Source organism: Lissotriton helveticus, chromosome 4_1, assembly GCF_964261635.1.
Source record: "Lissotriton helveticus chromosome 4_1, aLisHel1.1, whole genome shotgun sequence".
Taxonomy (NCBI): domain Eukaryota; kingdom Metazoa; phylum Chordata; class Amphibia; order Caudata; family Salamandridae; genus Lissotriton; species Lissotriton helveticus.
The window spans coordinates 1814879125-1814892377 of record NC_136063.1 but is presented as its reverse complement, the minus strand read 5'-3'; the positions used below and the strand labels follow the sequence as shown (position 1 = coordinate 1814892377).

At 46.8% G+C, this 13253-nt stretch overlaps 1 protein-coding gene across 5 annotated transcripts in view; it reads right to left on the bottom strand.

The window, feature by feature from the left end:
* The window catches only part of OCRL (OCRL inositol polyphosphate-5-phosphatase), a 475965-nt gene that overhangs the window by 395340 nt on the left and 67372 nt on the right, over nucleotides 1–13253 (bottom strand). The window lies entirely within an intron of this gene.

The window sequence follows — 13253 nt, the reverse complement described above, 5'->3', positions numbered from 1 at the left end:
CCTGCCAACAATGTCTGTTCCGCAGTCCACATCGCCCTTGTGTTTGCCATCGCTGCCAAGGTTCAGTCGTAGTTCCCCTGTTGGGGGGCTAGCCCATTCTGCTCCAACCAGTCCATGCATCTGCTGGTGTAGTGCAGAAATCGGTAGTGTCATTGTGCTGTATCCTCAAGGTGGCTGGAAATTGCAAGGGCGTACTGCACGCTGGGGTCTCTTAGATGTTACTTTACCTCTAGGAAGGAGGACTTGTGTCATTCTGCCGCTAGCGTGTAGTTTGGGTATATGATCATCATAGCGTTTTTGATTGGCCATGGGATGCGAATTCTAGTGACTTGCAGTATATGATCCCGGTCACGGTAGTTGAACAGTCTTGCCACCACAGGCCTTGGCATGGGGGCAGCCAGGCACTCTGTGGGCCCTCGCCACTGAGAAGCATTTAGATTGTTTGCCCTGAAGGATTTTGTCGACAAACCAGGTTTGGATAGAGCTCCATACTGTGGCCTTCAGTATGTAGAGGTAGACCTACTATGCATACATTATGTCTGTGGGATCTTCTTTCCTGATCTTCAACTTGGTCCCCAAGGTATTCCACTTTTTCAAGGAGTTGAAGGTGTTAGTCTGTCACCTTTACTGTAGCTCTCAGTACTGCTGGAGTGGATTCTGAGTTTACGACCCTGTCTTTCAGATGCTCATGATCTTCACACATCAGGCCCATTTACATGCATAGTGAGTCTATCTTGGGGCCAAAACTGGATTTGATATCCAAGATCGCAGCTAGCAGTTTGTCAAAACGATGTGATTGATCAGGCGGTGCCTCTGGCGTTAGCTTTCCTGTTTGGGTATTGTCCTGTTGTCGATCAGCAGTTTCAGGCGTACTCTTTGTCTGCATTTGGGGTCTATCGGGTCTGGACTTTCTCATCCTCTATGAAGATAATGAGAGCAGCGTGCTTGGCGTCATGCGTGTATTTCCTGATCGAGCCCACTCTTAGTTTTCGGTTTTATTAGTGTTCTAATGCAGCTCCCCCATATGTGATGTTGTTGCACAGTTCTCTTTGTGTTGCTTGCCTGCAGGTGGGTGGGGAGGGTGTTAGGCACCCAAGGTTTGTCTTGACTTTAGTGCTCCGCATGGACCGTCTATCTGCCACTTGTCGCTGCTTTGCGGTCTTTTGCACAGGACTCTTCATTTGCAGCGTAGGGTGATCCCACGGCATTCATAGCCTATTCGATTTGCTGGAAGAAGGCTATAAGTAGAGGAGGAAGGAAGGTAGGTGTTGCACAGCTCCACTTCAAGTTCTTACATTTTTTGTGAGCAAAGTCCCCTAAATATCTATTGAGGTGGGTTTAGGCTCCCACTTCATTGTGCAGTTTTGGGCCTCCGGTCCATGTAGCACGATTTAGGGACAGTTTGTGGCACTGTTGGGGCAGCAGGATTGCACATTTACTATTTGCCTTTAGGCATGCCACGCAGCTATCCTCCCCTTAGTGCGCAGATTGGTTGCTCCGCATCTGTTTTTTGTCTCATGGAGGCACCGGTCAATGGTGTAAGCTGCTCGCCGATACTCCACCTTCCAAGCATAGGCCGCCCGGCCAAGAGAGGTTCGCTGTCTGCACCCTGCTCTTCTGGGTTCCGTGTGGTTTCGAGGCAGAGAGAGGGGGGCAGGTGGGGGATGTCAAAGGCCGTGTGAGTAATTTGTGGCGAGGGAGCGCCAGGACCACTTTGTCTCGCTCCCGGGCTACACATCGCTGTCATTTTCCTTCAGACAGCCTCCTGGCCCAGGGGGAGAGTTGTCAGATATCTCTTTGCCGCATCGTTCAATGCAATGGGATTACTCTGATGTATCTCCCTTGAGGTCCTGGTCTTTAAGGGGCTCTCACCTGCTATAAACACAGCCGATGGGTCCTTTGTGCTGGAGTCCCGGAAACGTCCGATAGGCAACACAAGGTGTAGCCAGTCTGTAGCCTCTGGCACTAGCATCACTAGAACTTTGCACTCAGTCTCCAGATCATGCTTTGTAGGTCCAGGGAGCCCCCGCCAGCACCGCAGGGTATGCGGCGGGCTTTGGGGTTCCCATTAGGCAACTATTTTATCAGGATATTGTGCAGGCCGTAGCGAAGTTTCTCAGTGTGTGTCCACTCCAATTGCCATTTTGGGCATGCCTCCAGCTCTTTAAACTCATCACATTTGTCTACAGTCTCCAGTTGTTACTGGGCACTGGCAACAATGTTAAAAATACACTTGGTAAAACATACACCGCATTGCACAATGTGCGCCTCTATTTTTATGCACATCTCATCTATGGTGGAAACGTTTGGTTTTTCGCTGAGTTCACAATATGTTACGTCTCTCAATGCCTCTTTCCAACAGCAAAGAACAAGGAGTGTGCTGGCATGCTTGAAGTAATCTCAGCCACTTTTGATTGCTTGGGCTACATTCCAGTCCAGTGTTTTCACTTACTATGCCACTCTAGACAGAGTCCCACATTAGGCAAATCTGCTTTGATCCTGCTCCTCAGGGACAATGGTTCCCCTGAATTGCCAGGAAGGGGTCCTTTCAGAAGTAATCACAAGCCAGTCTACACCAGCTTATTTGGGTCTCTTCAGTAGGCTGAAACTCGAGTCCCGTTGGCACTGTAAGCCTGGCCTGCCCGTTTGAGCAAGACTGTTTCTATGGAATGGGGTCAAGGGTAATTGGCATACGGCTGAGGCCTGTCTGCGGTAGCATGCTGGGCAACAAAAAAAATAATTATGGACTGGGATGCGGTACGACTAACCAGTGACTAAGATTAATTTAAGCACTCTACCCATTTTGTATTCCTCTTTCAATAAGGAACATCGCTATATAACATTATTGCACATTACGCATTTATTATGCAAATGCCTCAAGAGCAGTCACTTTAATATTCTAGAAAGACCATAAAAAGATGTTTTGAAAAATCTGCAGTGATTCTACGAAGAACTAAATGCATACTACTGTTTCGAGAACATTGGCAATTTGCTTAATCAGAGAAACAAAACACATTTATTGTGAAGAAATTATTCTTTAAATTCTGTCCGTAAGACACTTTTATATGTAGGTTTTGTGTTTCCTGTTGTAGACAATCGCTTTTCCTCCATTTGGTTTTTCAAGTTTTGTCCACAGAGAGCAGACTCCCAGTATACAGCTCTTTCCTGTACATCTTAATATCCAAAGGACCCATGTCTAAGCTGCCATCAACTGATCAGCCCCTAAAGTCAATCCTTTACAGCTCTCCAGTATCTTGAATAGTGTAATCAGTCTCCATATATGCCACCGTCTGCCCACTTCAAAAATTAACTTAGTGGTCCAATTGACCATGCAATCTTCCTTGCAGCTGCCCAATGCAGAATCTATTCATAAAAGGGGGTGGTGATGGACAGAGTATCTGAATTAAGCAGAACACTCCTACCCATGTCAAAAGATCAGGGCTTGATCCATCACCGTTTTTTAGCTCACTGCACCATCCCAGCTCAGAACCTGGCTACATGCAAATTAGTCTGACCCTGGCCCAGTGCATCATTGGAACAGGGCAGACCAAACTACCAAGCCAATTCTTTACTGGAAAGGAAACAAGCTTCCGGGGACCGGTTTCTGGCATTGCAGCCGTCTTCGGCCCGGCTTGCTTGAATCCTGATGGTGCAATGAGCAAGGGACTCACATCTGAGTATACCCTACCACACTTAGGGTGGCCAAAACGATTCATAAAAGGGGGTGGTGATGGACAGAGTATCTGAATTAAGCAGAACACTCCTACCCATGTCAAAAGATCAGGGCTTGATCCATCACCGTTTTTTAGCTCACTGCACCATCCCAGCTCAGAACCTGGCTACATGCAAATTAGTCTGACCCTGGCCCAGTGCATCATGGGAACAGGGCAGACCAAACTACCAAGCCAATTCTTTACTGGAAAGGAAACAAGCTTCCGGGGACCCGTTTCTGGCATTGCAGCCGTCTTCGGCCCGGCTTGCTTGAATCCTGATGGTGCAATGAGCAAGGGACTCACATCTGAGTATACCCTACCACACTTGGGGTGGCCAAAACGATTCATAAAAGGGGGTGGTGATGGACAGAGTATCTGAATTAAGCAGAACACTCCTACCCATGTCAAAAGATCAGGGCTTGATCCATCACCGTTTTTTAGCTCACTGCACCATCCCAGCTCAGAACCTGGCTACATGCAAATTAGTCTGACCCTGGCCCAGTGCATCATGGGAACAGGGCAGACCAAACTACCAAGCCAATTCTTTACTGGAAAGGAAACAAGCTTCCGGGGACCGGTTTCTGGCATTGCAGCCGTCTTCAAATATTTTTGTCCACCCTAAGCGTGGAAGGGTATACTCAGACATGAGTCCCTTGCTCATTGCACCATCAGGATTCAAGCAAGCCGGGCCGAAGACGGCTGTAATGCCAGAAACCGGTCCCCGGAAGCTTGTTTCCTTCCCAGTATAAGAATTGGCTTTTGTATTCTGGTCTGCCCTGTTCCCATGATGCACTGGGCCAGGGACAGACTAATTTGCATACAGCCAGGTTCTGAAACTGGGATGGTGCAATGAGCTAAAAAAACGGTGTTGGATCTAGCCCTGATCTCTTGACTGGGTGAGAGTATTCTGCTTAATTCAGAGACTCTGTCCCTCACCACCCCTTGTTGTAAATATTTTTGTCCACCCTAAGCGTGGAAGGGTATACTCAGACATGAGTCCCTTGCTCATTGCACCATCAGGATTCAAGCAAGCCGGGCCGAAGACGGCTGTAATGCCAGAAACCGGTCCCCGGAAGCTTGTTTCCTTCCCAGTATAAGAATTGGCTTTTGTATTCTGGTCTGCCCTGTTCCCATGATGCACTGGGCCAGGGACAGACTAATTTGCATACAGCCAGGTTCTGAAACTGGGATGGTGCAATGAGCTAAAAAACGGTGTTGGATCTAGCCCTGATCTCTTGACTGGGTGAGAGTATTCTGCTTAATTCAGAGACTCTGTCCCTCACCACCCCTTGTTGTAAATATTTTTGTCCACCCTAAGCGTGGAAGGGTATACTCAGACATGAGTCCCTTGCTCATTGCACCATCAGGATTCAAGCAAGCCGGGCCGAAGACGGCTGTAATGCCAGAAACCGGTCCCGGAAGCTTGTTTCCTTCCCAGTATAAGAATTGGCTTTTGTATTCTGGTCTGCCCTGTTCCCATGATGCACTGGGCCAGGGACAGACTAATTTGCATACAGCCAGGTTCTGAAACTGGGATGGTGCAATGAGCTAAAAAACGGTGTTGGATCTAGCCCTGATCTCTTGACTGGGTGAGAGTATTCTGCTTAATTCAGAGACTCTGTCCCTCACCACCCCTTGTTGTAAATATATACAATGCAGAATCTATACAGTCAATTTTACGACTCCATCAAATCTAAAGATCTGGTAAGCAACTTTAATTGACTTTCTTCTGAACGGTTACTGAACTGCTTCTATTTTTCAGTGTGATGGCTCTGCAGGATCAGTTAACTACTTTTAATACTGAGGAACAAAAAAATTCTATAAATATTCGAAAATCTATTGCTATGGGTGGATCTGCTATATACCTTCCAGCCACAACCCAACAAGCACCCTGCTTTGATTTACTTCAAAGCCTAGATTTCTGGCCAACAGTGTTCCTCAGGATTCTTCAATTTTTTTCTGTTCAAGTATACTAGAGGGAGTGTCTGCTCACTAAGGATCAACTCTACCGTGCTTTGTCTTCTGCTTGCTTTGTTTCAGCTGTGTCCCCTTTCGACCTGCGCATGCTTCTCGCTCATGTTTTAAAGACCGCACTTCAACGTATCATACCCACAGGTGACTGCACACCTCTATATTATGTAGCAGTATACAGATCAAAACAACATGATAGTTGTTCCCCTTCAATACTGACCAAAGTTTTAGGAAGAATCTTACTCAATGTCTTCAAAACACATATTACGAAGAATAGGTTTTGGCAGGGAACACGTCGCGTGGATTAAAGTGATCTACCACCAACAGAGAGCTTGCGAGCGGAATGGGAGTCAAATGTCGCAGACTATACAGATTGAAAGGGGCGCCCGACAGGGATGCCCGCTATCCCCACTTCTTTTCGCACTAATAATGTAAGCATTAGTGGTGAGACTGCGGATGGATATGGAGCCTTGGGGTATAGTAGTAGACGGCTGGACACACATGGTTTCCCTGTATGAGGATGATGCACTCCTGTATATACGTTTGAGGGTATTGGACTTTTTTGGTGCAGTTTCTGGCCTCCGAATCAATCACCAGAAAACAATACGATTTCCCCCTCAGTTCGACCTCAATATGGGTATGGTTCTCATAGGACTGAAAGCGTCAATTCAATTTTGGACAAGCTTCCACTCTCGGTCGTGGGGAGAGTGGCTAGGTCAAGAATGGTGGAGTTGCCCCGCTGCCTATATATCTTGCAGAACTCTTTCTGTAGAATCCCAAAATCCACGTTTGATGTGCTAAACAGCCTCCTGGTCTCGCTGGCGTGGGCTGGGGGTCGGAGTAGAGTCAAGCTAGAAATGCTCAAGTTTGATATGAAGGCTGGAGGCCTTGGATTGCCTGATCTCAGGGTATACTACATAGCAGGTTTACCTCAATAAGCAGCACAGTGCTGCATGGAAGAACGCACAGTGGACAAAGAGTTATTGGGACACTGGTATCAGGGGTCACAACTGCAAAGGTTTCTTATGATGGGATAGAGGGTCCCAAAGACTGTCCCCACTGTCCCCACATAGGGCAGCAAGTTGCGGGAGCAGGCAGTCACACTGGTCCTTCACAAGGCAACGTATGCTGGAGCATTGCCTCTCCAGTGGTTATAAGGATTTCAGAGTATACAGGCAACCATGGGCATCCCAAAGTGGTTTCAGGGAGGGTGTGAAATGGCTGGGGATTTGTATCATAATGGAGCCTTCCTGACCTTTGAGGAGGCACAAAACTGGTTCCAGGTTCCAGCAAGGCACTTCCTGCAGTATGCAAAGAGCTCACGTACGGCCGGGAGAAAAGGGCCACATTTCCAGAGGAGCCGCAGGAGTCACACACACTAGTGACGCTGCTGGATCCTGGCTCTAGTAGATGCCTGATTTCACGCATATACAAAGCACTAAAGAAGACAGGGTGGTCAACTTTTCGGCTGTCGGGGGGAAATGGGATGATGACTTAACTATCCCATTGACAGATGGGGAGTGGAAAAGAGACTAGCACAGTTGGCTGAAGCGACGAGTAACGCTAGGTTTAAGCTAATCCAATTCCATTACTTACATCGCACATATGTAACCCCACAGCTTCGAGCGTGGTTTAATCCGGGGGCTGCATCCTCCTGCCCACGTTGCAGCATAGACCCTGAGACTTTTCTACATATGACCTTGAACTGTATACGCTTTAAAATCGCACTGGAACCAGGGTGTACAGACGCTCTGCACTGCAAGCTCAGTGCACATAGAAGATTACATAAAACTGTGAGTGTTTACTGGGCATTCTCCCAGCATCAGAAAAGGAAACACGGATACGGCACAGGTTCTTGATGGTGGGTCTGGTTTTAGCAAAAAGGAGGATTGCGATACATTGGATCCTCCATGCCCCCTGCACCTCCCCTTATGTTGGACAAATGGAAAGATGCCATGCGTGAGTGGAGTGTGGCGGAAGAATGTCGCCTTAGGGCAGTAAGGGTGGACTAGGACGCCGAGGGTTATTTGATAGAATGGAGACAAATGCTAACAGAAGTGTCCATGAGAAAACTCCAGGGCAATGATGTAGCTGCAGCCACACAGCCACCCACCCACACCAAATAATAATGACCCTCTCACACACACCTTAAATCTGATCTGAACACCCATAGAATAAGAAAATAGTGCTGCAGATTGCTGCGGAGGGGAGGGGGGTGATGAAGAGGTTACATGTTTCTCATGTTTTATCTGTTTATGTTTTATGATCAGTATTTCATTTTTAAAGGACATTGCAAAAATATTGTGACCCACTATGTGAGTGGAGAAAGCAGTACAATGACATGTGCAGCAATGTAAACAGGTATATGCAAAATGTACATGATGTGATGTGGTGCAATGCTATCAATAAAACCAGCTATAAAATAATAGCCTAACATTGCAAAGTGTTTGTTTGTGCAGCTCAAAACAGTCCCAAACGGAAAGATACATGGCTTACTAAACCAATGCAGTATGACAGTAGCAAACAGTGTAAGCAAACAAGTAATTTCCTTTAACAATAACTCAAAATCTTCCCTAAATAGAAAAAGGACTACTACGCAAGCAAAAAAAAAAAAAATCCGTCCTCCCGGATTCAGTGACATCCACACTATGGAGCTCTCCGGCAAATGCACCTACTCCATCACATCACATCTCAAAAAAAGCAGCCAAAGACTTCAAACACAACTTATTAAAGTCTCATCCAGAAACCCCTATATGTGACCCTTACTTCTCAATGAACAATGGGCTCATTAAGAACGACATCATATTGTACACTAAAAGAAGAGCTCAAAGGAGAAAAGCCTTTCTCGATCTCTTTAAGGTCTCTAACATGAAGAAAACAGTGCACTGCTTCGCCTTATCTATCCTCCCCTCCCTATTCTTCAACGCAGCTGACACCGTGAATATCTATCATATCTAATCCAATCCAACAATCACAATCTCAACTTGATTGATCACATTTTCCCGCTCATTAAAGAGAGTCACTCTAACACGCCCCTCCTCTCCTTCCTCGCACACTGATATCCGCAACTCCCATCCTGATCCCGTAGTCAATCTGAACTCCCAGACCCCCTTCCCCCCCAAAAAACACTTTCAGACCTCGTTGGCAATCCTCCCAACTACCCTCTCCACCTCTCAACCCTTGCACGCAGTCACACTACCAATCCACCCACTTTCCCTCCCTACCCGGCACATTCACCACCTTCATCCCCCATCTCCTCTTCTCCTAGTTCCCCCCCTCCTACCCATCAGCCCCGCCAATCCCACACTAGACCCTACCTTCCCTCTTCAACATACACTTTCTCCCTCTCTTTCTCTCCTTACCTCCCCCTTCTCTACCAACTCCTCCCATCAGATTAACTCTCCCTCTAACTCCCCTCTGGAACCCAGCATGGTCACCACCCGAACCATTCACCCCGCTCCTCATATATCACCCTCCCGCCTCCCCTCCACTCCACTCTCAGCTCCTCGCTCGAGCCCCTTGGCCCCACCCTTACCCCCACTGCTCTAGACACTCCCGTATCTACAGAAACCTCAACTCAGTCTACTCCCCCTGTCCACCCTTCCAACATTGAAACTATCACGCCTGTCTTCAAACTTGACCAGACCCCCAATCTGGACATTCCAGCATCCATAGAAGCCATTACTCAGTCTACTCCTTCCGTCCACCCTGCTAATAATGAAACTATCACGTCTGATTACAAACTTGACTTGATACTATCATACCTTCAACAAGTCAAATCGGACATCCGATCCCTTCACAACCTTATCTTACAACAAACAAAGTCCTCTTGCATTAAACAGGAACTCAATCCGTTCCCTTCCCCCAAGATCTATAGTTGCATCCATTGTCTTCCTACAATCTCCCAAGCCCACGGCTCTGCACGTTGGAGCACATTCCCTCTCCCTAATGCCACTTCCCACCCTATCAAGGGGTCTAACCCTTTATCTGAATAAGATCTAGGGGCCCTCCTCTGCTCTTACGAGCAGCCTCACCCTCCTCAGAGCGCGGGACTGTTAGTCAGTCCAGATAACCCGCCTACAGACCCCAGAATACCTACCATTCTGCTCAACACTCATAGAGCCTCCAGACTCAATCCAAAGGCATTGTAGAAAATAACCTCACTAGAATCCCCATCACTGCCGAACCCACCACAATCATCTCCCATCCACAGACAAGCTGTATCCTCCTAAACTGCAGGTCCGCCTCCAGACATGCAGCTGATATAGCTGACCTACTTATCTCAAATAAACCAGACTATGATCCTTACAGAAACCTGGCTAAAGGAAACTTCTACTCCCATCATGGACATCTTGCTACCCTCTAACTATAACATAACCAGACTCGACAGAGCCGACAGGTTTGGTGGTGGGATAGCCTGCATACACCAGATCGGCCTGACTGCGACCAATACCAATGCCCCTCCTATTTCATCATGCGAATACCTTTGCCTAAACATTGACAACAACAACAACCAAATCTGCTCTCTTCACGCCTTCTACCATCCTCCGGGAGATAACCTCACCTTCATATAACACTTCATGGACATTCTAGCTTTAAATAACAACCAACAATCTAAGCAAATTTTCTTAGGGGATTTCAACCTTCACTGGGACGACCACAACGACCCTGGGGTAAACAGCCTCAAAGCCTTCCTCACAGACCTCAATCTCACCCAACTATGCAACAGCCCAACACACGACAAGGGTGCAACTCTCGACCTAATAATATCCAAAGCGGATTCCACCCAGCTAGACTTGATACTCCCTTGCGACTGGTCTGACCATCATATCATTACTTTCCAAATCTCGGAAACCATTACTCGACTCCCTACTCAACCCATGAGAACCAAAATCTGGAAGAGAAACCTTAAAATTGTAAGATCTGACCTCTCAGCCCTAGATAACTCAAACCCTCTTAGTCCTCCGGAAGACCTAGCTGATGTTCAGGAGCGGACAAATTACTACTTTCACTCCATGAACAACCTCCTAGACAAAATTGCCCTACTACAACAGAAGAGAACCTCCTCTAAAAATTCCCAACCATGGTACGATGAGAGGCTAAATGATGTCAGACGCTCTCTTAGAATAATGGAACGACGCGGAGAGCTACACCCTACACCGACCTCTTCAAACTTCTCAGAACCACCAGGAACTCTTACTTTAGAAAAATCAGAAAATCTAAAACCGATTTCTTCAGATCTCAACTAGACCTAGCCAAGAACCGCCCCACAAAACTCTTCGATCTTATCAAAGCCCGAACCAAGAGCCTACCTAAGGTTCTTAACATCAGCCCTCTCGCTACTCCCTCTTGTGACGAATTTGCCTCCTTCTTCGCTTCTAAGACAGAATCCATTAAATCAGACCTACTCAAGGACCTTATATCCATCTCGGACCTGAAAGAGAGCCCATCACTGTCCCTTGCTGATGCCCCAGCCAATGATCTCCCACTTTTTAAACTAAAAAACAATGCCTCATGGTCCCACTTCAACACTTACAATGAAGATACCATACTAAAAACGCTTAACGCGCTGAAACCATCCAATCACTTCACTGACCCGCCCCCGGCCAACTACTTAAAAGACTTCACTCCTCTCTTACTTCCCCTCTGGACCAAGATCATTAATACTTCCCTCCTGCAAGGATCCATTCCAGACACCTTGAAAACGGGGCAGGTCTCGCCTATCCTAAAGAAACCCACAGCAGATCCCACTGACCCTAATAACTATCGTCCGAACTCCAACATCCCTATGTTAGCTAAACTCCTGGAAAAATACGTTAACATACAACTGAACTGTCACATTGAAATTGGTTCAGCAGGTTGAAACGATCAATCTGGTTTCAGAGCAGGTCACAGCACAGAAACAGCCATGACACATGTAGTAGATGACGCTCTAAAAATCCTCGACCAAAATGAAGCCTGTCTGTTAATCCTACTCGACCTGTCATCAGCTTTTGAAACTGTCAAACACGACAACCTGCTGAATCTCTTGAAACATAGCATGGGGTTATCTGGAAGTGTATTTAACTGGTTCGCCTCCTTCCTCCAAAACAGATCCCAAAGATTCAAGGTCAATCAATCCTTGTCCTTCCCTCTTGTCTGTCACTCTGGGAGTTACTCAAGGCTCCTCCCTCTCTCCCACCCTTTTCAACCTTTTCATGGAACCCCTCACTGATCTTCTCAGCCTCTCCAAAATACAATTCCACATGTACGCTGACGATACCCAAATCTACATCAAAATTCACTCTCTGGAAGACATCAAATCACTCAACTCCACACTACAAAAACCCCAAATCTGGCTGGCCGAAAACTACTTGAAACTTAACTCCCTCAAAACGGAATTCCTTGTAATCGCCCCCCCCTAACAAAACTCAAACTATCACAGACTGGATGAAGCATCTAACAGCTCTCAATGGACAACCAATCATAGTCGACTCAGCAAAATCTCTGGGGGTAACGCTGGACAATAACCTCAAGATGCTGAAACACATCAGCACCTCAACAAAGGGAGCCAACTTCCACCTAATGACCCTGAGAAAACTGAAACCCTATCTGCCCGCCTATGATTTCAAACAAGCTGTTCAAGCCTTAGTTATCCCTCGCTTGGAATACGGAGCAGTAACCCTATGCGGACTCCCGAGGTCATCGACAGCCCCACTAAGAGCCACGATCAACTCTGCTGCGAGACTCATCACAGGCTCTAAGAGAAATGCCCACATATCCCCAGACTTGAGCCCTCAACTGGCTACCGTTTGAAGCCGGAATTAATTTAAAAATCGCTTGTACGACACACAAGGCTCTCTACCACAACACCCCACTATACCTAGCTCAGAAACTGGTGCTCTCAGCAGGCAGCAGAGCTTCCAGGAGTGCCAAGACTTTCCTCCTACAGCCTCAACGATTTGCCAAGAAAAAAACGTATAACCGGTCCTTCTCCAGTATGGCTCCAAGGATATGGAATGCGCTGCCCAGTGAAACTAGAATGAACCCTTCCTCGGCTTCCTTCAAAAGAGAAGTTAAAGCTATCCTCATGGCTCAATTCACGTGAACGCTTTATCTATTCACTGTACTTTATTACTTGCTTTTCTTCGCTTATACGCGTCCTTATGCGTATCTTTGCCATTTTGCACTAGCATCGCACTGCCTTTCTTGTTCAAGACTTATCTAGCACTTCCTTATTGCGTGATTCACTATATCGTAATATATTCTGTATATATTTCTACTTGTCATGTAAAGCGCTCCGATACTCGCAAGAGTCTGGTTCGCGCTATATTAAACTTTCAAAATAAAAATAAATAAAAAATAAACTAAGCCCAATCACCATACCGTAAAAGGGAGCTGAGCTACAACAAGCTGCCGTGGGTGGAGGAATTGTTTAAGGAGAACAAGCCGGGGCTGGTGGGAGGTGCAGTAAAAACAGTAGGGAAAAGAGAAACAAGATCAAGAGAGAGCAGGGACTTTTAACAGGAAGGGAAACAACTGCTGCCTTGAAACAGTAGCAAGAAAACGTGCAATAAACAGGGTTAAGGC